General features: G+C 42.7%; 1 protein-coding gene and 1 non-coding gene across 6 annotated transcripts in view; one reads left to right on the top strand and one right to left on the bottom strand.

Moving 5' to 3' along the window:
- The window catches only part of Myo5a (myosin VA), a 164,561-nt gene that overhangs the window by 23,615 nt on the left and 117,737 nt on the right, over positions 1-23,209 (top strand). The gene's annotated exons all lie outside the window — the stretch shown is intronic.
- On the bottom strand, positions 10,449-10,556 carry LOC123464180. The gene has a single exon (XR_006639420.1). It is a non-coding gene; the product is annotated as a U6 spliceosomal RNA (small nuclear RNA).

The raw sequence follows: 23,209 nt of genomic DNA, 5'->3' as shown, positions 1-23,209 counted from the left end.
AAACTTTTTATTGGACTGAGAGATGGCTCAATGGTTAAAGCACTTGTCTGTAAAGCCTAACAACCCAGGTTCAATTTCCTAGTACCTATGTAAAGCCAGATGCACATCAAAGTGGTACATACATCTGAAGTCTGTTTTCAGTGTCGAGAGGCCCTGGCATGCCCATTCTCTCTGTTTCTCTCTGCTAGCAAATAAATAAGAATACTTTTAAAAACTTTTTTTTTTTTTTGAGGTAGTGATGTGCCTGCTGCAATGCATGGTTCATGGCATGGGTCTCCATGTAGGCAACCAGAAGACTTCAAACTGCCCATGGCCATTTCCAAACCACAAGACTGTGTTGCAAAGTCAATGACCCTCTCTCTTTCCTGCATTTCTTATACTCCACAATACCAGGTAGGGTGCCAATTTGTTAATCCAGGGGGGAATAAAGGAGACTTTGAAGAACAGGACACTTATTTTTATGCACTCAGGCCCCTCCAGAAGAGTTTACATTCTTCCTGTTGCCCCAGTACAGGTCAGCTGACCCAATCTGAAAGGTTGTCATCTCTCAAACAATTTGCAGGTGAAGGGGCAGCAATTCAGGCCCAAACATTTCATTTTTTCTGTGCCGTATTTGTCTGCTCACACCAGTTCATTTCTATGCAAAGCAACCCTGCAAAACTTCTCATAATACAAGCTTTTCACACAAACTGCTAGTCCAGTCCAAGCAAAGCTCTTTCTCACCCTCATAAGCCAAACCTCACAGTCCGTAGTTCTTATTGCATTCAGGTCTTTCAACTGTGACCAGAATAGTCCATCAAGCTGTATTTACAGCACTGCAAGGCATCTCTTAGGTCAAGGTTTAAAATCTTCCACATTTCTCTTGAAAATCTGCTCCAAAAGGCCAAAGCCACACAGTCAGGATTCTAGCAACAATCCCATTCTTCAGTACAACTTTACTGTTGCAGTCAGATTTGCATTGCTGGTAGAAATTGCCCACCCAAGAGCAGCTTGTGGAAAAAAGAGGTTTGTTTTGGCTTACAGGCTCCACATGGCAGGGGGAAACGATGGCATGAGCAGAGAGTGGACATCACCCCCTGGCCAAGATAAGGTGGACAATAGCAACAGGAGAGTGTACCAAACACTGTCATGGGGAAACTGTCTATAACACCCACAAGCCTGCCCCCCAAAATACACTGCAATACACTCCAAGAGGTATTAATTCCCAAATCTCCATCAGCTGGGAACCTAGCATTCAGGCCACCTAAGTTCATGGGGAACACCTGAATCAAACCACAACACCAGGGTACTGGGGAATCAAACCTGCAACATCAGGCTTTACAAGCAAGTGTCTAACTACTGATGATCCATTGCTCCAGCCCATAATTATTTTTGTTGTTGTTGTTTTGTTTTTCAAGGTAGGGTCTCACTCTAGCTCAGGCTGACTTGGAATTTACTATGTAGTCTCAGGGTGACCTCGAACTCACGGTGATTCTCCTACCTCTGCCTTCCAAGTGCTGGGATTAAAGGTGTGCTCCACCATGCCTGGCTCATAAAAATTTTTAACTACATTTTTAAAGGAGAAAACAAAATAACGTTTTGGAGAAGATGTAGAGAAATTGGAATCCTATGACAGTTAATGGGAATGTGCAGTGATGTGCCTGCTGCAGACAACAGTATGACAGACAGATCTTCACCAGTGAGACACAGAGTTATATCTCATGATACAGTAATCCCACTTGTGCATATGCCCCCTCAAAAAAATTTGAAAGTAAGGTCTCTGAGAGGTACTTGTCTGTCTGTGTTCATCACATCATTACTCACAGAAGCCAAAGGATGGAAGCAGCCACATGCCTGTGGATGGACTGCTGGCTAAACAGGGAGGTGTACTCATGCTGTGCAGGTAGTGTTCAGTGTTAGGGGAAGGAGAATCTGAAACCCACTACAAAGGGGATGAACTTTGAGGATGTTGCTCTAAGACAAGTAATGCATGACTTCATGAGATATAGACAGTAGTCATGTCCACAGAGGCAGGAAGAGCAGTAGTGGTCGCCAGGGTCTGGAGGGAGGGGCATGGAGCACTGTTGTTTAATGGGTGTAAAGTTTCAGTGTTTGAAGACGAAAATACCCTGTGGCTGGACAGTGGTGATGGTCGCACAGCCATGTCAATGCCCTATGCCCCAACATGGACATGAGCACTGAAGCATGACAGGATGAGGGGCTGGGTATATAGCTCAGTGGTAGAAGACGTGCTTGACATGCGTAAGGCCCTGGGTCCAATCCCCAGTGTCTCTCTCTCACACACACACACATACACACATAGACATACACACATGGGTTCAGATAGTGAATATGTTCATTTTGGCACAGTTTTCTGGGATTTTCAGAGGAGGGAGCTCCCTTTCTGGTTAAACCTATAAACTTAATGGTCAAGTGCAGTGCAGTGGAGACAGGCATTTTGAATCAGCCATGAGGTATGTGCTAAGGAGCAGAGTTGAGAAACCGAGAGACTGATTAGCTGGCTAAGCCCTGCTTCCTCCAGTCCTGCCTGAAGTCTTTCTTCTTCTTCTGAGATTTAGACAAAAAACTCATATCTTTACCAACTTTCTTGCCTGCATAAGTTGTTATTCAGGGCAATATGAATTTTCTGTCTTTAAATAGAGATGAACTATGGTAGATAATGTATTCACTGCTTTTCTCATTGCTATAAAAAAAAAAAAAAAAACAGAAGTAACTTAAGGAAGGAAGCATTTATTTCAGGTTACAGGTCAAGGGGATACAGCCCATAATGGGATGGGGGAGGCAGGCTGACAAGAAAAGAGGCAGCTGGTCACATTCGGTCTGCACTCAGGAAGCAGAGTGATGAATGTTAGTGCTCAGCTCAGTCTCTCCTTTGTTATTCAGTATGGAATTCTTGTGTATGGGATGGTACTTCCATATTCAGGATGGGTCTTCTAGCCTCAAATAATCTAATCTAGAAAGTCCTATACAGATATGACCAGAGGTTTGACTCCTAGGTGATTCTAGATCAAGTCAAGTTGACAGTGTTAACCATCCAAGTCTATCCCTTGTTAACTTGATGGACAAGTAGCACCAAGTGATTATATATATTTATATGGCAAGAGAGAGAAAATTGGTGCACCAGGGCCTCCAGCCACTGCAGTCGAACTCCAGAGGCAATGTGCCACTTTGTGTGCACGGGCAACCTTGTACACTTACATCACCTTGTGTGTCTGACTTATGTGGCATCTGGAGAGCCAAACATGAATCCTTAGGCTTTACAGGCAAGTGCCTTAACAGCTAAGCAATCTCTTCTGCCCTGTATATGCTTTTTTGAGGTAGGGTCTCACTCTAGCCCAGGTTGACCTGGAATTCACTGCGTAGTCTCAGGGCTGCCTCGAACTCTTAAGTGTTCTACATAGGTAAATTTTATCTATTTTGTAATAGGGATCAAAGCCAGAGTCTAATACATGCCAGGAGAATGCTCTTCGTCTGAATTATTTCCTGACCCCTAGATTTTTTAATTTTAGCCACTTCTTATTCAATTTATTTACTGCATTGGCATTAAATATGTTTTTAGCACATTTCTCAAGTATGACTGATTACTAGCTAGTATTAGAACTTAAAAAAAAAGTGTTTGTTTTGAGTTAGGGTCTCACTCTGGTTCACTATGTAGTCTCAGGGTGGCCTTGAACTCACGGTGATCCTCCTACCTCAGTCTCCCTAGTTCTGGGATTAGAAGCGTGTGCCACCACACCCAACTCTTAAAAATATTTTAAAATATATTTTATTTATTTACTTGAGACAGAGACAATGGCATGCCAAGGCCTCCAGCCACTGCAAATGAACTGCAGATGCATATGCCACCTTGTATATCTGGCTTACATGGGTCCTGGGGAATCAACCCAAAGGCCTTAACTGCTAAGCCGTCTTCTCCAGCCCAGAACTTTTTTTTTTCTTAAAGATAAAAGGGATTTATTGGAAAAAAGATGGAAAAGTGACAGTGTCAGGGTAAGCATGCTTAGGAGTTTGTCCAGTATCTAAAAGAAGAGGGAGGGGGGGAAAGGAACAGTTACTGTTTTTGAGTTCAAACTCAGAAAAGTAGGCATACTCAGCAGTGAGAGGCTGTGAGCAACTGTCTAACATTGGAACTTTTAAATAACATAAAGAAAACTAATGTCAGGGGGTATAGTTGAGAACTATCCTGTTTCAACCTTTAATATTTATTATAAAATCTCTGAAATAATTTGTTTCCTAGATGCTAAGGCATTCAGGCAGGTAAACGGTGCAGTCACAGGACTGGCCTCAGGGATGGGAAAGTAGCACTGAGCCCGAGTCAGCCCCTAGCCCCAGTCCCAGCCGGGGTGCCAGCACACCCCAAGCCCAGCCCGTGGAAGTGGAGGCAGGGGAATTAGAAGCTCAGGCTCATCCTCTTACTACCTTGTGAGCTAAGGCCAGTTTGGGCTACAGAGACCCTGTCTTAGAAACCAAACCAAACAACAGCAACATAAAACTTGCCTGGATTGTGGCACCAAGTACTTAAGATGACAGATAACAAGAGATATCAGTTTGCCTTTTATTTAGTTGAGATGTTTTCTTGAAGGAGTTCTGTGACTACTGTAGCATATATATGTAACTCACAGCTAGCTGATTTCTTTCTTTTTCTTCTTTTTGGTTTTTCAAGGTAGGGTCTTGCTCTTGCCCAGGCTGACCTGGAATTCACTATGTAGTCTCAGGCTGGCCTTGAACTCACAGTGTTCCTCCTACCTCTGCCTCCTAAGTGCTTGGATTAAAGGTGTGTACCACCATGCCCAGCTTTTTCTTTTTTAGATATTTTATTTTTATTTATTTATTTGACAGAGAAAAAGGGAGAGAGAGGGGAGAGAGAGAATGGGCACACCAGGCCTCCAGCCACTGCAAACTAACTCCAGATGCATTTAACCACCTTGTGTATCTGGCTTATGTGGGTCCTAGGGATTTGAACCTGGGTCCTTTGGCCTTGCAGGCAAGCGCCTTAACTGCTAAGCCATCTCTCCAGCCAGCTAGCTGATTTCTATTTTCAGGAAGAATGTGAAAGAATTTTAGTAAATGACCAGGGAGACTACTGGGCCCCTTACCTCTAAGCCAGAGATTGTACCTCGTTTTGGGTTATATTGGGTAAGATAATGTGGACAGTCAGTGAAAGCCATACCCATTGCTTGTTTATTTGGGGCGGCACCCCCACTGTATCCCAGGGAATCTGGAATCAGTCTAGTCTGGGCTGCTTGGAAGCCATGGTGGTCCTTCTACCTCAGTCTCTCATTGCTGGGATTGCAGGAGTGGGCCACACCTGCCAACCATCCCTGTTAACAGATTATTTTTGTTATTTTAAAAACTTTTTTGGGTTGGAGAGATGGCTTAGCAGTTAAGCGCTCACCTGTGAAGCCTAAGAACCCCAGTTCGAGGCTCAGTTCCCCAGGACTCACGTTAGCCAGATGCACAAGGGGTTGCACACATCTGGAGTTCATTTGCAGTGGCTGGAGGCCTTGGTGTGCCCATTCTCTCTCTCTCTCTCTCTCTTTCTCTCTCTCTCTCTCTCTCTCTCTCTCTCTGCCTCTTTCTCTCTCGGTCATTCTCAAATAAATAAATAAAAATGAACAAAAAAAATTTTAAACTTTTTTATTGACAGTTTTTATACATACATATTTTGATAATTCCTTACTCTCATGTTCTTTCTCCCTTACCATTGACCACCCACCCCCTTTCCAGCTTGTCCTTTTTCTTCTTTGGCATTTTCTTTTAGCCCTCCTCTACCATCTATGATGAAATGTTGAAGGGCCCAATAGTGTGCAGGTATTGTGTGGGTTAATGGTAGTGGCTGTGAGGTCATGAATGCAACAACCACTTCATGTTAGAAGGCAGTATTCTTCCCTTCCTCTGTGGTGGTGTTTTTTTTGGAGACAGGGTCTCATGTAGCTCAGGCTGGCCTCAAACTTGATAATAGCTGAGGCTGGCCTTTAACTCTTGGTCCCTGCTTTCACGTCCAAGTGCTAGGATTACAAGTCATGTGCCATCACGCCTGGCAGTAGGAAGTGCTTTATTGATAATGTATCATCTTGGAAACCAAGGATGTGCAATTCCATGATGCACATGTCTCCTTCATGATATGTGATGGGATGTGTGAGTCAGTATTGGTGGTTGGGTCTAGTTACAGGCAAACTGTTCCACTGTGGGATTTTGGAGCCAGAGGACAGGCAGTGAAGTATGGTGTGCTGTTAGTTTACTGTTGGACTTTGCCTTGTTTTTTTCCACCTTACATGATACAAACTAAAACATTGTTTCATATCACTGTTAGTTTGTTTCCTTTTCTGCAGTGCTAGGAGTCAAACACAGGCCCCACACGTGTGAGGCATGCCTCAGCCTGGTCTCTTTGTATTTGTGTTTCAAATAATTTATTATTACATACAGATTGTTTATAATACATATTTTGCCCATGTCTTCCCCATCCTCTTCAGCTCTCCTCTACAACCCGATGAGATAAACAAGAGTGTCGTGGTGTCAGTGGAGGCTGTGTGGCAGTGACTCGGAATGTCTGGGGTCTCCGATTGAGGGCTTCTCAGGTTTCAGTCATGCTGAGGTAATAGGACTGTGTGAGCGTGCACTGGTGCTGAAGAGCTCGTTTTCACATGGAGGAGACACTCTTCATCCTTTGTTAACATGCAGTGGGAAAGACTGGATACTTATAGCTCAACAATTAATTATTCAGAGCATAATATACATGATTTTCAATGCTTTACTAATTATGATCATTTGCCAGTCACTTGATTTGTTGCTATAATTGAATTACTCTCAAACTTCTGGTTTTATGATACAGTTTGCTTTGGGCAGTAGTATTCTTTCCACATCTGTCTCCTAGGATGTAACCAGCGCTTGTCAGGGTTCAAAGCCACATTCACATATGGCCAGTCATCTTTCCTCTCGCGCTCAGTCACAGCTCAGAGCTTCTGTATGCTGTAGTCCCGCTGCTGTGCAACCTGGTGACTCAGCCTAAGCACTAGATCTGAGTTTTCTCTTGTGATTTAATTTTTTATTTATTTTCATGGAGGGAGAGAGGGAGGGAGAGAGGGAGAAAGAGTGAGTATGGGTATGCTAGGGCCTCTAGCCACTGCAAATGAACTCCAGATGCATGTGACACTTTGTGCATCTGGCTTACATGAGTACTGGGGAATTGAACCCAGGTAGTTAGGCTTTGCAAGTAAGCACTTTAACTGCGGATCCATCTCTCCAGCCCTCTTTTGTGATTTAAAACAAGAAAGCCAGGCTGGAAGGATGGCTTAGTGGTTTAAAGCACTTGTCTGGGAAGCTTAAGCACCCAGGTTCAGTTCCCCAGGACCCATGTAAGCCAGATGCCCAAGGTGGCACATGCTTCTGGAGTTTGTAGTGGCACACCCATTCTCTCTCTTTCTCTCTGCCTGTCTGCCTCTTTCTCTTTCAAATAAAATAAAATAAAATGTTAGGAAAAAGAAAACACAACAAGGAAGCCAAGGCATGGTGGTTTACTCCTGTAATGCCAGCACTTAGGCTGAGGCAGGAGTGCCATGAATTCAAGGCCAGCCCATACTATAGAGTAAGGTCCTATCTCAAAAAAAAAACCCTTGAATTTTTTTTTTATTATGTGAATATATATACACGTACATACATAGCTGCAGTACAGTAAATTCTGTGACTCTGTGCCCCAGCTTTTGCAACTGGCCTTGTCTTCGATCACCTGTATTCTCATCCACTATTGCCCTCTCATATTATTTTGAGGCATATACATATACTGTTATTTCCTCCCCGTTATTTTAGTCTGTATTTGTGTAGAAAAGAGCTTCTATCATTTGAAAAGACCCTCTGTGGCTTTCTGTATGTGTCATTGCAAACCTAGTACCTTTATGTAACCTGAGGATATGCCTTAATTTTTCATCTAATTAATTTCTGCTGAGATATTGAGATACTTGGATAAAAGGGGACTGTAGCAGGAGATATCTTTGTTTCATATACCATGAGGCTAGTTCTTTTGAGACTTGGAACATGATTCATCCTTTAGAGATTCCAATCAAAGAACATGGCTTAGTGTTCATTACCTGCTTTTCAGGTACCAATCTTGGCAGAACTCCCTGAACAAAAGCCAGCTTTAACTGTCTTGAGATGGGTTGGAACTGGGAATGTAGCTCGCTGGTAGACAGCTTGCTCAGCACACATAGCCCCTGAGTTCACTCTCTAACCAATTAAAAAAAAATCTTGTTTAGTTATCTGGAGTTGGTACAGTTCCATGGTGACCATATATTAGGATATAGGTAGAAATGTAAATCTGTTTTGTTTTCGTTTATATATATTTACTTATTAGGAGGGAGTAAAGAACAGGGGCACACCAAGGCCTTTTGATGCTGCAAACCAGCTCCAGGCCCAGGTGCTACTTTGTGCATCAGCTTGACAATGAATGGTCCTGGGGAGCTGAGCACCTGCTGGCAGGCTTGGTAAGCAAGTGCCCTTAACTGAGCCATCTCCCCAGCCCTTCCTATGTTTATGTTAGCATATTTCATTTTTATAGAATAATGAGGTTTTTTTGTGGTAGGGTTTCAGTCTAGTTCAGGCAGACTGGGAATTTACTATGTAGTCTCAGGGTGGCCTCAAACTCACAACAATCCTCCTGCCTTTGCCTCCCGAGTACTGGCATTAAAAGCATGTGCCACCACACCTGGCAGAATAATGAGTTTTATTGCAACATTTCCATATATTGTACTTTGATCATATTCACCCTCATTCCTTCTTATTCACCTTTCTCCCCATGATCCCCTGTCTCTTCACTAAAGTCTGCCTTCTACTTTCATGTCTTTGCCCCTTGATTCCACATATAAGAAGATGTGTGTTGATATTAGTCTGATAATAAGGTTTACCATCATCTTACTTGTTATCTCTCTCTCTTTCTCTACATATATATATATATATATATATATATATATATATATATATATATATTATATGCACATATATAATATATTTATGTATACATATAATATGTATATATATATTATACATATATAATATATGTATACACACATACACACACATACCTGGGTCCTATGGCTTGACAGGCAAGTGCCTTAACCACTAAGCCATCTCTCCAGCCCTACTTTAAAAAATATATTTAATTGGGGGGTGGGGGAGAATAGGCATGCTAGGGCTTTCCATCACTGCAAATGAACTCCAGATGCATGGGCTACCCTGTGCATCTGGCTGCACATGGGCACTGGGGAATTGGGCTGTCAGGTCTTACAAGTAAACACCTTCAACTGCTGAGCCATCTCTCTAGCTCAGGGTTTACCATTTTAACTTCCTTTTATTTTTTAATTTTGTTTTTATAGAAACATTTTTCATCTTTATTTATTTTTTATCTACTAGAGAGAGAGAGAGAGTGGGCATGCCAGGGCCCCTAGCCACTGCAAACGAACTCCAGATGCATGTGTATCTGGCTTACATGGGTACTGGGGAATCAAACTTAGGTCTTTAGGCTTCACAGTCAAGCACCTCAACTGATAAGTCCTCTCTCTGGCCCTATTTTTAAATTTTTTTAAGACAGGGCTTTATGTAACCAGGCTGATCTTGAACTTGCTATCTAGTCAAGGATGGCCTTGAACGTCTTATTGCCTCTATCTCTCAAGTACTAGAATGATCAAACCTAGGGCTTCATGCATGTTCAGCAAGCACTTTACCAACTGAGCCATCTCCCCTGCCTCTGATTTTTTTCTAGTTTAAAAAACTTTTTATTGTTTACTTCCATAAATATAAACAATATATCATGATCATAATCCGCTTCCACCACCTTCCCTTTTCCTCCTCCAAAACATCCTGAATCCCATCTTTTCAACTAGTCTTACTTCTATTTTGATGTCATCACTTCTTGTGTAGGTGGTGTCAGCCACTGTGAGGTCATGAATATCAAGGCCACTTTATATCTGGACAGATTTTTATTTATTTTTATTTTTATATTTTTTGAGGTAGGGTCTCACTGTAGCCCAGGCTAACCTGGAATTCACTATGTAGTCTCAGGGTGGCCTTGAACTCACAGCGATCCTCCTACCTCTGCCTCCTGAGTGCTGGGATTAAAGGTGTGAGCCACCACACCCGGCTTCAGATTTTTATTTTTCTTTTTATTTTTTTGGCTTTTCAAGGTAGGGTCTTACTCTAGCCCAGGCTGACCTGGAATTCACTATGTAGTCTCAGTGTGGCCTCAAACTCACGGTGATCCTCCTGTCTTTGCCTCCCATGTGCTGGGATTAAGGCGTGCACCACCATGCCTGACTGGACAGATTTTTTATGAAACATTTTCAAGTATACACTAAAGGAATATTAAATATTTAAATAGACTCCTAAGTACATTCTTTCAAAATAATAGCCTTTTATGCACCTTACTTTATCTTTTCCCTCTTGTAATTTTTTTTTTAAGAAAAAATATGGAATGCTTCATGAATTTGCATGTCATCCTTGCTCAGGGGCCATGCTAATCTTCTTTGTATCGTTCCAGTTTTAAACACATGTGCTGCCGAAGTGAGCACTCTTGCAACTATTTTTTCCTGAAGTTTTTTTTAAATTTCTGTTTGCTTCGTTGTACTGTTTTTGAGCAGAGTCTTGATGTGTAGCCTCGGCTGGCCTCAAGCTCGTCGCGTTCCTCCTGCCACAGTCTGCTGAGTGCTGCGATTGGGAGTGTGAGTCATCTCACCTGGATTTTTCTGGAGTATTTTAAGGTAGCTCCCTACCATGTTACCATTTTACTCATATGTCTAATATAAGTATGTAGATTTCTTGCAGGCCAGCAAGTCTGACTGTCATTTGCAATCTGGCCGTTTGTTCGCAGCAGCAAGAGGTCGTGTCTCAGAAAGGAGGGACACCGAATGTGGAAGTCGTCCTCTTACCTCCACATGCATGTGCCCCGCCCACCCAGCGCACAGTCCACACACCGGTGGCCCTCCGCCCCACCATACAAATAGATCCATGTTTTTACAGGGTACCATGTCATTGAGAGGAATGAAAATTGGGACCAGACTTCTTTTGTTCTGTTTTTGCTTTTTGAAACAGGGTCTTCCTCTGTAGCTCAGGCTGGCCTAGACTTCATGGCAAGCCTCCTCGACTCAGTCTCCTAAGTGTCAGGAGTACAAGTGAGAGTCACTCTTCCTGGCTGGGGCCAGGCATTCTTGTGTCAGATCCCCATTTTATGTTTATTTATTGGTTTAAGAGTGAGAAGGAGAGAGAATGGGTGCCCCTGCCACTGTAAACAATCTTCAGATTCATGGGCCACTTTGTGCATATGGCTTTATGTGGGTACTGGGAAATCGAACCTAATGCCTTTAACCTCTGTGCCATCTCTCTCACCTCTCAAATCCTCATTTTACTGAGCACTTGGCAGTGACATCTTGGTCAGGCTCCTTTTACTCACATACAATTTTGTTTTCATCTGTGATGGTAATGCCCATGACTAGGCTGTTGGGATTAAAATGGGCATGGATCTTTGACCTTCTGAGGACCATCAGGAAGAGGCCTGGGTCTGGCGAGTAGAGAACAGACGATGCTGCCATTCTCTTTGTTCTGCCAAACCCCACCCAGTGCACCCAGAACTTGGCTTATAAAAGGCTCCCAGTAAATACACTGAACTGTACTTTGACTTGCAAATAAATAGGAAGTATATAGAAGATGCTGGGCATGGTGGTACATGCCTTGACTCCCAGCACTCAAGAGGTACAAGGGAATTGAACATAGGCTATCAGGCTTTGCAAACAAGTACCTTAAACCAATGAGCCATTTCTCTAGCCCTCTGAGTTTGATATGAAAGGAAAAATTCAACAATTTTAATTATTTAACGTTGCCATAACGGTAAAAATAAGAGCAACAATCTTTGTTTTTTGTCTTTTCTGTGAAGTTTTGGAGGCTTTTATGTATTTATTTATTATTTATTTATTTATTTATTTATTTATTTGAGAGAGAGAGAGAGAGAGAGAGAGAGAGAGAGAGAGAATGGGCATGCCAGGGCCTCTAGCCACTGCAAATGAACTCCAGATACATGCACCACCTTGTGTATCTGGCTTTTATGTGGGTACTGGGAAATTGAATCCCTGCCCTTAGGTTTTGCAGCCAAGTGCCTTAACTGGTGAGCCATCTCTACAGCCCTGGAGGGCTTTTTTTTTTCCTACCCCAAATTTGTGAGCCTGTGTGTGTCCACCTAAAACTCTTCCTTTGGACCTGGGTGTGGTGGCATATGCCTTTAATCCCAGCACTCTGGAGGATTGTCATAAGTTCAAGGCCAGGCTGAGACTATGTAGTGAATTCCAGATGAGCCTGGGCTAGAGTGAGACCCTACCTCAAAAAAAAAAAAAAAAAAAAACAACAAGAGCTGGAGAGATGGCTTAGCAGTTAAGCGCTTGCCTGTGAAGCCTAAGGACCCCAGTTCGAGGCTTGATTCCCCAGGACCCACATTAGCCAGATGCATAAGGGGGCGCATGCGTCTGGAGTTCGTTTGCAGTGGCTCTCTCTCTGTCTCTGCCTCTTTCTCTCTCTGTCACTCTCAAATAAATAAAATAAACAAAAAATTTAAGAAAAATTAAAAACAACAACAAAACTCTTCCTTCCCCTAGTTGTGGCATGTATACTAATATACAAGAAACGTGTGTATTCATGTCCATACAGGAAGCTACTTAGTAAATATAAAAAAGAGGGAAGTTGGGCTGGAGAGATGGCTTAGCGGTTAAGCGCTTGCCTGTGAAGCCTAAGGACCCCGGTTTGAGGCTCGCTTCCCCAGGTCCCACGTTAGCCAGATGCACAAGGGGGCGCACGCGTCTGGAGTTCGTTTGCAGAGGCTGGAAGCCCTGGTGCGCCCATTCTCTCTCTCTCCCTCTATCTGTCTTTCTCTCTGTGTCTGTCACTCTCAAATAAATAAATAAAAACTTTAAAAAAAAAAAAGGGGGGGAAGTTATAAATGATTTAGCTGGGCGTGGGCACATGCCTTTCTTCCCAGCACTCAAGAGGCAGAGGTAGGAAGATCACTGTGAGTTTGATGCCAGCCTGGGATGATAGAGCGAGTTCCAGGTCAGCCTGGGCTAGAGTGAGTTCCTACCTTGAAAAAAGATTAAATAAATAAGGCTGGAGAGATGGCTTAGAAGTTAAGGTGTCTGCCTGCCAAGCCTAAGGACCCCAATTCAATTCCCCAGGACCCATGTAAGCCAGGTGTTCCTTTGCAGTGGCTAGAGGCCCTGATGCACTCATTCTCTCTTTGTCTGCCTCTTTCTCTCTCAAATGAATAAATAAAATTTAATAATATATTAAAAATAAATGGTAATTTGTGGGGTTCTTTGTTTCATTTCAATATTGGTCAGGTTTTCTAAAAAGAGACCTTGTTCTAGAATTCAGTATCATGTGATCTAATCACAGTCCTCATGCAGAGATCAACTGACATGCTCATGTGACAGAAAACTTGAACTCTCTAGGAGTCTAATTGTTCTCCTACTTTCAGTAGCATTTGTGGATATGCTCTGTGTTGTTCAAGTTCAGTACCCCAAACATTTTGACATTAGAAATGATTAGTCATTCAGAATAAACTCTTAGTTTCTAACCCTTCTAAGCATTTTGTTTCCTGTCACTCGCTGATCACTAATATAAGAGGAACAGTTAAACTGTTAAAAACTTCACCATCGGTTGAAGATTAAGCAGAAATAACGATCATTTGTAGAACCTAGGTACATCCTAGCTATGAACAGTTCTGTCATTATGCAACCCTGCCTGTTTTTAGGATGGCTTAGAAGAACAAAATTGTCAGTTTAAAAGACAGTACTGAAATCTAAAAATATTTGTTATAGTGGTCCATGCCTGTAGTCCCAACTACTTGGCATGCTGATGTGGGAGGATCGCTGGACACCACAGGTTTGAAACCAGTCTGGTAAGGTAATGAAGCTTCATCTCAAAAGCAAAAAAGAAAAAAAGTAAGCCAGGTGGTGGTACACACTTTAATCCCAGCACTCAGGAGGCAGAGTTAGGAGGATCACTGTGAGTTTGAGGCCAGCCTGAGACTACCTAATGAATTCCAGGTCAGCCTGGGCTACAGTGAGACCCTGTCTTAAAAACAACAACAACAACAAAAGTTTGCTATAATACCAATAAGTACTACTATCTATTTAAAAATATTTAGGCTGGGCGTGGTGGCGCATGCCTTTAATCCTAGCACTCAGGAGGCAGAGGTAGGAGGATCGCCGTGAGTTCAAGGCCACCCTGAGACTCCATAGTGAATTCCAGGTCAGCCTGGGCTAGAGTGAGACCCTATCATGAAAAACAAAACAAACAAACAAAAAAAAAACATTTAGGAAAATAAAGAAATGCTAACAATTTTTGTACCAAGTTTTTTTTAATGTAAATTGTGGGGGGTGGTGACTGGAGAGATGGCTTAATGGTTAATGTGTTTACCTGCAAAGCCAAAGGACCTCAGTTCAATTCTCCAGGACCCACATAAGCCAGATGCACAAGGGGGTGCATATGTCTGGAGTTCGTTTGCAGTGGCTGGAGGCCCTGGCGTGCCCACTCTCTCTCTGTCTCTTTTTCTCCCTCTCCCTCTCTCTCTCTCTCTCTCTTTCAGATAAATAAAAATAAAAATAAAGTTTTAGAAAATGTAATTTAGGGATATCAAATAGACTTCAGTACTCCTTAATAACTCACATAATGAGCACTTTAATATCTAGATCTGCAAAAGTCTGTGCAGAGTGAAACATGTCAGGATTAAAGTTAATGGTGTTTTCACTCCCTCCTCTTTTTCTGGTAATAAAAGAAGTACAAGGACAAAAGTCCCCCCTCCCCCGTCGCCATATCTGCTGTACACTTCCTGACTATTGGAATAGATTCATTTTCTTAGGACAAAACCAAACAAAAACAGCTTGGCTTTGTGGTCCATGCCTGCCTATACCCCAGCCCTTGGTTGGCTCAGCTTGAAAAGAGATAAAGACTGTGATCTCCTATCTCCAGTTGACTTTCTAGGGCAATTTCCAGAGCACCAGCTACTGAGTACTTGCTGGCTAGGAGGGAGAGGATCAGCTTGCAGTTGTTTAAGAAGAGGTTAGCATTACCAGAAGCAAGAACCATTCTTTCTTTCTTTCTTTCTTTCTTTCTTTCTTTTTGAGGTAGAGTCTCACTCTAGCCCAGGTTGACCTGGAATTCACTCTGTAGTCTCAGGGTGGCCTCGAACTCACAGTGATCCTCCTACCTCTGCCTCCCGAGTGCTGGGATTAAAGGCATGTGCCACCACATCTGGCTCAAGAATATTTCTTGCTATAAATATTCATTTATTCAATGTGACATCAGCTGTATAGATGAGACTTTTCCCAGAGCACTGTGTTCCAGTGTTAGACATTCCAGAACCACAGCCAGGGTTAAAATCAAAGTGCAAGGAAGAGGTACAAGGTGTAAGGAAGGCTGGGCGTGGTGTTGCATGCCTTTATTCCCAGCACGCAGAGGCAGAGGTAGGTGAGTTTGAGGCCACCCTGGGACTCCATAGTGAATTGCAGGTCACCCTGGGCTAGAGTGAGACCCTACCTCAAAAAACAAACAGGAAAAAAAAAACAAACTGTAAGAAAGAAGTTTGAGGATGAATCTTCAAACCCTTGCTATAGTGTCTTTGTCCAACTGAACTACCACAGGCTCAGCTGAACATGGCGATGCACACCTGTATCCCAGCTATTTGGAAGGCTGAGACGGAAGGATCACAAATTTAAGGCCTGTGTGGGCTATGTAATGAGTTCGAGGCCAGTGTAGGTAACTTCATGAGACCCTTTCTCAAAATAAAATAGGGCTAAGTCTATTGCCGGGTATTAAAACACCTGTCTGGTATTTGCAAGGGTCCTGGAGCTCATCCCACAGTACTTCTAGGTAAAGTAAAATGCAAAGAAATAAGAGGCCTCTATCCTTAGAATGCTGGTGAGTGAATCCTGCGCTAATCCCATTTACGATGTGGGATTAAGTGGATGGGGAAGCAGGACTGAGTGCTGAGAGTGGCGTGTTGGCCACTGTAGGCTTTGCTGCTTACGTTTCAGGCTCTCACCACCCAGGACCCCTATTCCGTTCCCTGCTCCTAAACTTCAAGTCCTCATCGCTGTCTCCAGAGAATATAAATGAATTTAACCACAGTCCCTTCTGAGGAGCTGCACATTTCCAGCTAGCACAGGCTAGCAAGGTCCATTTAAACTAGCCTGAGTTAGACAGACTGACCAGAGTACATTCTAGATCAGCCTGGCCTACAGTGAGACCCTGCTTCAAAGAAGAATAGATTTTGATTTTTAGAGCAGTTTTAGGTTCATAGTAAAATTGAACAGAAAGCCCTGAGAGTTCTATGTACTACATATTACACCATCCCACTACTCACTTTTTCTTTTTCTTTTCTTTTCTTGTTTTTTTTGTTTTTGAGTTAAGGGTCTCATTCTAGCTCAGGCTGACCTGGAATTCACTGTGTAGTCTCAGGGTGGCCTTGAACTCATGGCGATCCTCCTACCTCTGCCTCCCGAGTGCTGGGATTAAAGGTGTGCACCACCACGCCTGGCTCTACTACTCACTTTTTCTTACCTGTTTAATATTTTATTTTTATTTATTTATTTGAGAGAGAGAGAAAGAGGCAGATAGAGAAGGGTGTGCCAGGGCCTCTAGCCACTGCAGATGGATTCCAGATGCATGCACCACCTTGTGCATCTGGCTCTATGTGGGTACTGGGGAATCAAACCCGGGTCCTTAGGCTTTTCAAGCATGCACCTTAGCCACTGAATCATATCTCCAGCCCTACTTAAGAGTTGTTTTTTTTTTTTTTGATTTTTGAGGTAGGGTCTCACTCTGGTGCAGGCTGACCTGAAATTAACTCTGTAGTCTCAGGGTGGCCTTTAACTCACGGTGATCCTCCTACCTCTGCCTCCCAAGTGCTGGGATTAAAGGCGTGCGCCACCACACCCGGCTCAAGAGTTCTTTATATATTTAAAACATCAATCCCATGTTGGATGAATAGTTGCCAGAGATTTTCCTTGTATTCTGCAGCGTGTCCATCCCTTCACTTTACTATGCAGAAGCCTTTTAATTTCACATAGTCTCCTTTGTCAGTTCTGGCTTTTATCTTCTGAGCTATTGCAATGAATCTTTTCTGGAAAGTTATTGCCTATGTTTGTATCCTTAGTGTTTTCCCTGTAGCAGTTTTGAAGGTCCAGGTCTTAAATTAACTATGTTTGATCCTTTTAAAAATATTTTATTTATATTAGAGAGGGGGAGAGACAGAGTGAGAGAGAGAGGAAGAGGGAGAAGGAGAGGGAGGGAATGAGAATGGGTGTGCCAGGGCCTTCAGCCACTGCAAACAAACTCTAGATGCATGTGCCAACTTGTGCATCTGGCTTACATGGGTACTGGGGAATCAAACCTGGGTCCTTAGGCTTAACAATTAAGGCACTTTCAGGCAAGTGCCTTATCCACTAAGTCATCTCTCCAGCCCTTGATCCATTTTTTAACTGATTTTTGCACAAGAGAAAGGATCTAGTTTTATTCTTCTACATGTGGGTAGTCTAGTACTCCCAGCACCATTTCTTTGTAAACTTTTTTTACAGCTTCCATAATTATAGACAATAAACCATGATAATTTCCTCCCCCCTCACTTCCCCCTTCATAACTCCACTCTCCATCATATCCCCTCCCTCTCTCAGTCTCTCTCTTTTTTTTAAAAATTCAACTCAATTTTATTTTATTTTTGATTTTTTTTATTAACAACTTCCACGATTATAAAAAATATCCCATGGTAATGCCCTCCCTCCCCCCACTTTTCCCTTTGAAACTCCACTCTCCATCATATCCCCTCCCCCCTCTATCAGTCTGTCTCTCTTTTATTTTGTTGTCATGATCTTTTCCTCCTAGGGCTCATGACTACCCCTGTTTTAAGTTTTCAGTATCAGGAATATATTCCTTCCCATGGAGTGGGCCTCCAGTCCTATTAGAGAGCAGTTGGTTTCACCATGACAGATGTTACACTATTGCACCCATTGGCTCATTTGGCCTGGCTGGCCAAATACAAGGCTTGCGACAAACTGTCCACTGGTGGGAAACCAAGGGCCTCAGTGATGGACTATAATGTCAAATAGTCTCTCTTTTATTTTATTTTTTAATTTTTTATTTATTTATTTGAGAGCGACAGACACAGAGAGAAAGACAGATAGAGGGAGAGAGAGAGAATGGGCGCGCAAGGGCTTCCAGCCTCTGCAAACGAACTCCAGATGCGTGCGCCCCCTTGTGCATCTGGCTAACGTGGGACCTGGGGAACCGAGCCTCGAACCGGGGTCCTTAGGCTTCACAGGCAAGCGCTTAACCACTAAGCCAGCTCTCTAGCCCTCTCTTTTATTTTTATGTCATCTTTTTCTCCTATTGTTATTTTTATTTTTTTGTTTTTTTTGAGGTAGGGTCTCACTCTGGCCCACACTGACCTGTAGTTCACTACGCAGTCACAGGCTGGCCTCGAACATGGCGATCCTCCTACCTCTCCCTCCCATTTTTATTTTTCTTATTGACAGCTTCTATAATTATAGATAATAAATATGATAATTCCCTCCCCTTCCCCACTTTCCCTTTGCAACTCTACTCTCAATCATATCCCCTTTCCTTTTCAATCAGTCTTTTATTTTTTATTTATTTATTTTTTAAATATATATTTTATTTCTTTATTTATTTGAGAGAAGGAAAGAGGAGAAAGAATGAGAATGAGCACACCAGGGCCTCCAGCCACTGTAAATGAACACCAGATGCATGTGCCACCTTGTGCATCTGGCTTATGTGGGTCCTGGAGAGTTGAACCAGGATCCTTTGGCTTTGCCGGCAAGTGCCGTAACTGCTAAGCCATCTATCCAGCACTCTTTCTTTTATTTTGATACCATCTTTTCCTCCTATTATGATGGTCTTACGTAGGTAGTGTCAGGCACTGTGAGGTCATGGATATCCAGACCATCTTATGTCTGGAGGAGCACATTGTAACCAAACCATCTTATGTCTGGAGGAACACATTGTAAGGAGTCCTACCCTTCCTTTGGCTCTTATATTCTTTCTGCCACCTCTTCTGCAGTGGACCCTGAGCCTTGGAAGATGGGATAGAGAAGTTCAGTGCTGAGCACTCCTCTGTCACTTTTTCTTAGCACTATGGTGTTTTCTGAGTCATCCTAAGGTCACTGCCATCTGTCTGTAAAGAGAAACTTCTCTAACCAAAAGTGAGAATAGCATTAATATATGGGTATGAACATTTGTGCTTACCGGGCAACTTGGTGAGCATAGTATATACATTTAGCCAGACAGCAGCAGTCGTTATACCCCTAGGGCTCATAACTTCCCATCATAGATATTCAGTATCAGGCATGTATTCCCTCCCATAGAGTGGGCCTCCAGTTCAATTAGAAGGCAGTTGGTTTCCCCCATAACAGATGTGCCACTATTGCACCCATTGGCTCATGGGCCTGGTTGGCCAAATTTAAGGATTGTAGTGTCCACTGTTGAGTATCTTCACTGGTGATTTCTGTCTCTCCCATTGAGCTGCATGTAGCATAACTTTTTCCAGCTTTCTGTCAGCTGGTCTACACAGAAGAGGTTTTCAGCTCAGCTCCAGCAGAATTTCTCAGTGACCTTGCAGCCCAAGTATGTGTAGTCTTTGGCAATAGGGTCTTACCATCTCTTCCTGGTGGGAAATCAAGAGCTTCACCAATGACTTGCAATGTTTTGGGAACATCAGTGGCCTCTCTGGCCAACAACTCACTGGAATGTATCCCATACCTGGCACTGAAAATTTTCTAGTAACAATCTATGGCTTCTGGGTGGCCAGCACCATTTCTTAAGGCAGTCTTTTCTTGAGCATATCAAATCTGACACACATGTTAAGAATCAGATGGCCAATGTCCACCTCCCTAATTAATCTCGTTGCATTTTGTTTTCTTTGTATTTGGTGAAAATGTACCGTGTCTTATAATTTATTGTGTTCTGTTCAGAGTTGATGGCTCATGCCTGTAATTGGAATACTCCAGGAGGTTGTGTCTGGACTATTGGGAGAGGAAAAAAAGAGGTTGTTATTATGTTTAAGGAAGCTCACACACTCTGAGAAACCCCCTTAAGTCTTTTTCCCCATGATTTCGCCTGTCTTCTATGCAGAAACTTCTCTAGCTCTTTCTCTCAGGGGAAGAACATCAAAACTGCCCAGCCACTTCCTCTTTACTATGCTTGAGTGTCCAAGTACCATGCTGAGCAAGCTGTGTTTTTGCTGACTGAGTCATGTTCTTAGAATTCTCCTGATTCAGAATAGTACTGATTATACTCTGTTTCTTCTAAAAAAAAAAATAGACATAGAAAATATGCCTAATATGCCCAACATATGCTTATACCCTTTTTCCATGATAAGGACCCTAGCCAGTTCTTTCATCAGTGATTGTTTATGTCTGATTGTCTACTTTTTCCCCAACCCAGGTGGTTTCCAACCCTGTTAATATTTTCACATCCAACATAAAGTGGTATATTTTCTTCTTTTTAAATTAACATACTAACTGTATATATTAATTAATTAATTGAAGTAATATTTCCATACATGCATGCAGCATACATTGATTACATGTATGTGTAGTTATTAGTGAAATGGAGCATTTTGTGTTTAATTTTTGTGTATGTAGATGGTGCTTATGTTACTTGCTCTTTTTTATTTTTATTTTTTTAAAAAACAGGCCATAGTGCTTTCTTTTTTATTTTTTTAATTATTATATATTTATTTGAAAGCAACAGGCACAGAGAGAGAAAGAGGCAGATAGAGAGAAGAATGGGCGCGCCAGGGCCTCCACCACTACAAACGAACTCCAGACGCGTGCATCTGGCTAACATGGGTCCTGGGGAATCAAGCCTCTAACCGGGGTCCTTAGGCTTCACAGGCAAGCGCTTAATCGCTAAGCAATCTCTCCAGCCCAACTTGCTCTTTTAAAAAAAAACAAAAACACTTTTATTTATTTGTTTGCAAAGAGAGAGGGGGAAGGAGAGAAAGAGAGAGGGAGAAAAAATGAGAGAAAATAGCAAGAGACCAGAGCCTCTTACTACTGCAAACAGACTCCAGATGCGTGGGCAACTTTGTGCCTCTGGCTTTATGTGGGTACTAGGGAATCGAACCCAGGCCATCAGACTTTGCAAAGAAGTGCCTTAACTGCTGAGTCATCTCTCCAGCCTAACTCACCCTTTTTTTATGTATTGACTACTGCTGCTTACCTTTTTCTATTAATTTATAAGAGTTCTTTATACATTAATGTTATATAAGCTTTCAAATATATGTATTTGTATTTTATTTTTAAATTATGAATTATTGTTTATTGAGAGGAAAACTCACAGGTTGAGGGGTATGAGTGATAACAGTATAAAAGCTCGTAGGGAGAGAACTAGGGTATTGGACATAATCCTGTCGTCTGTCATCCTACTGTCAGAAATGTGTCTGTGATCCAAGAACGACCCGTAGTCCAAGTGTATGCTGACAAGGTGACACTCACTTCCGCAGAAGGTGCACAGCCATGAAGAGTCCAGATGAGCAAAGAACATCAGCAGGGTTTTCTGATACTGGATTTTCATCTAACATGAGGGTCCTGTGTCTCAGATTAGTCAGATCTTGGCCTCATGCTCTGACATGATTGGCTAACATAAAAACAATACAGTTTCTTGGGGAAACCTAAAGGAATGGAAGCTTTAGGGACTTTGCACCAAAGGCAGAAGTAGAAGCTTTAGTCTCAAGGATGGCTGACTCAGGAATTGGGGCTTCCCACAGAATAGTGAATTCCAAAATTAAATTTCTCTATCTTCTTAACCTTTAACAAAAAAGACAACATCTCTCTCTCTTCCCCCTCTTCAATTTCTTAGTCCTTGAAACACCTTTGCCTACTATCTTCTGTAGTGTACACATTAGCCCAACTGCCTGCTATACCGTTTGATGTCATTCACAACTTGGTCCTAACTTATTTTCTTCCAACTTCTTGTTAAATACCTTCATTCCATATAATTGAGTTTTTACCTACAAGGCACTGTTCTTTCTAGATTCTGTACTAGTGTCCTCTGCCTTCCAGGCTTTACTTGGAGAAACAAGTAGAAGTTTAAAACTGTCTGCAGTGTAGTCAAGGAGTGCTTTTCTGAGGACACATCTAAACCAGCATGGAGCCAGCGTGGTGGTGCACACCTTTCATCCAAGCACTCGCGAGGCTGAGGTAGGAGGATCACCATTGAGTCCAAGGTCACCCTGAGAATACAAAGTGAATTACAGGTCAGTGGGGCCAGAGCGAGATCCTACCTTGAAAAACCAAAAACTTAAAAACACACACACACACACGCGCGCGCGCACACACACACACACACACACACAAAAGCCACTTTACTAAACCAGCATGAAGAACAGGAAAAACTCCCAAAGAAGAGTTAGAAGAGTTGCGGGGGAGAGGAGTGTGTCCCAGCAGAGTGCAGAAAGTGGCTGTCCGGCGTGGGGAGTGTGCAGTATTCTGGCAAGGTAGCGCTCAGGAACGGGTAGGACATGCATTCCAGTGCATGGGATGTAGTGGATGAGTTCAGATGAGGCACAGGGCGGTTCTGAAGTGTGGTCGTGGCATGAGGAAGGTGACGACATAATACAGTCATCTTTAAACTTTATCTATTCACCTGTGCAACAGCTCTCAGATGTTCCACAACTAGATCTCATGTAGCCCAGGTTGTCCCCTAACTCACTGAATAGTAGAGGGTGATCTCCAACTCTGAATCCTCTAGCCTCCCAAATGTACCCCTACCACTCCTGGCCATTTATTATCTTAAGAAAAAAGTACATAAACTCATGAATAATCTTTCTAAATGAGACCAAAGTTTTGTTTATTTTTTTTTTTCTTTTGATGGGACCAAAGAAAGTAATCCCTTTATCAATGACTACCATAGTCTGGAAGTCTACTTCCAGGCTCACAACCCTCTTTCAGCTGCTGGCAGGGTGTGGGCGCCTCCCTGCCAAGACCTCAGCTTGCCATGGGGGAGGCTGAGGCCGCAGAGGTCCTCCCCGAGCTGCGTCCTCCTCTTCCAGCCCTCACTGTGGCACAGCTCTTACTCAAGAACAGACGTCTTTACTTCACAAACTAGGAAAGTTTCCCAACCTAAAGTAGGTTGGTGAGCTGGAGAGATGGTTCAGCAGGTAAAG

This window comes from Jaculus jaculus, chromosome 10 (assembly GCF_020740685.1).
Source record: "Jaculus jaculus isolate mJacJac1 chromosome 10, mJacJac1.mat.Y.cur, whole genome shotgun sequence".
NCBI lineage: Eukaryota > Metazoa > Chordata > Mammalia > Rodentia > Dipodidae > Jaculus > Jaculus jaculus.
The sequence above is the reverse complement of the archived record's forward strand: the minus strand, read 5'-3'. Positions and strand labels throughout refer to the sequence as shown.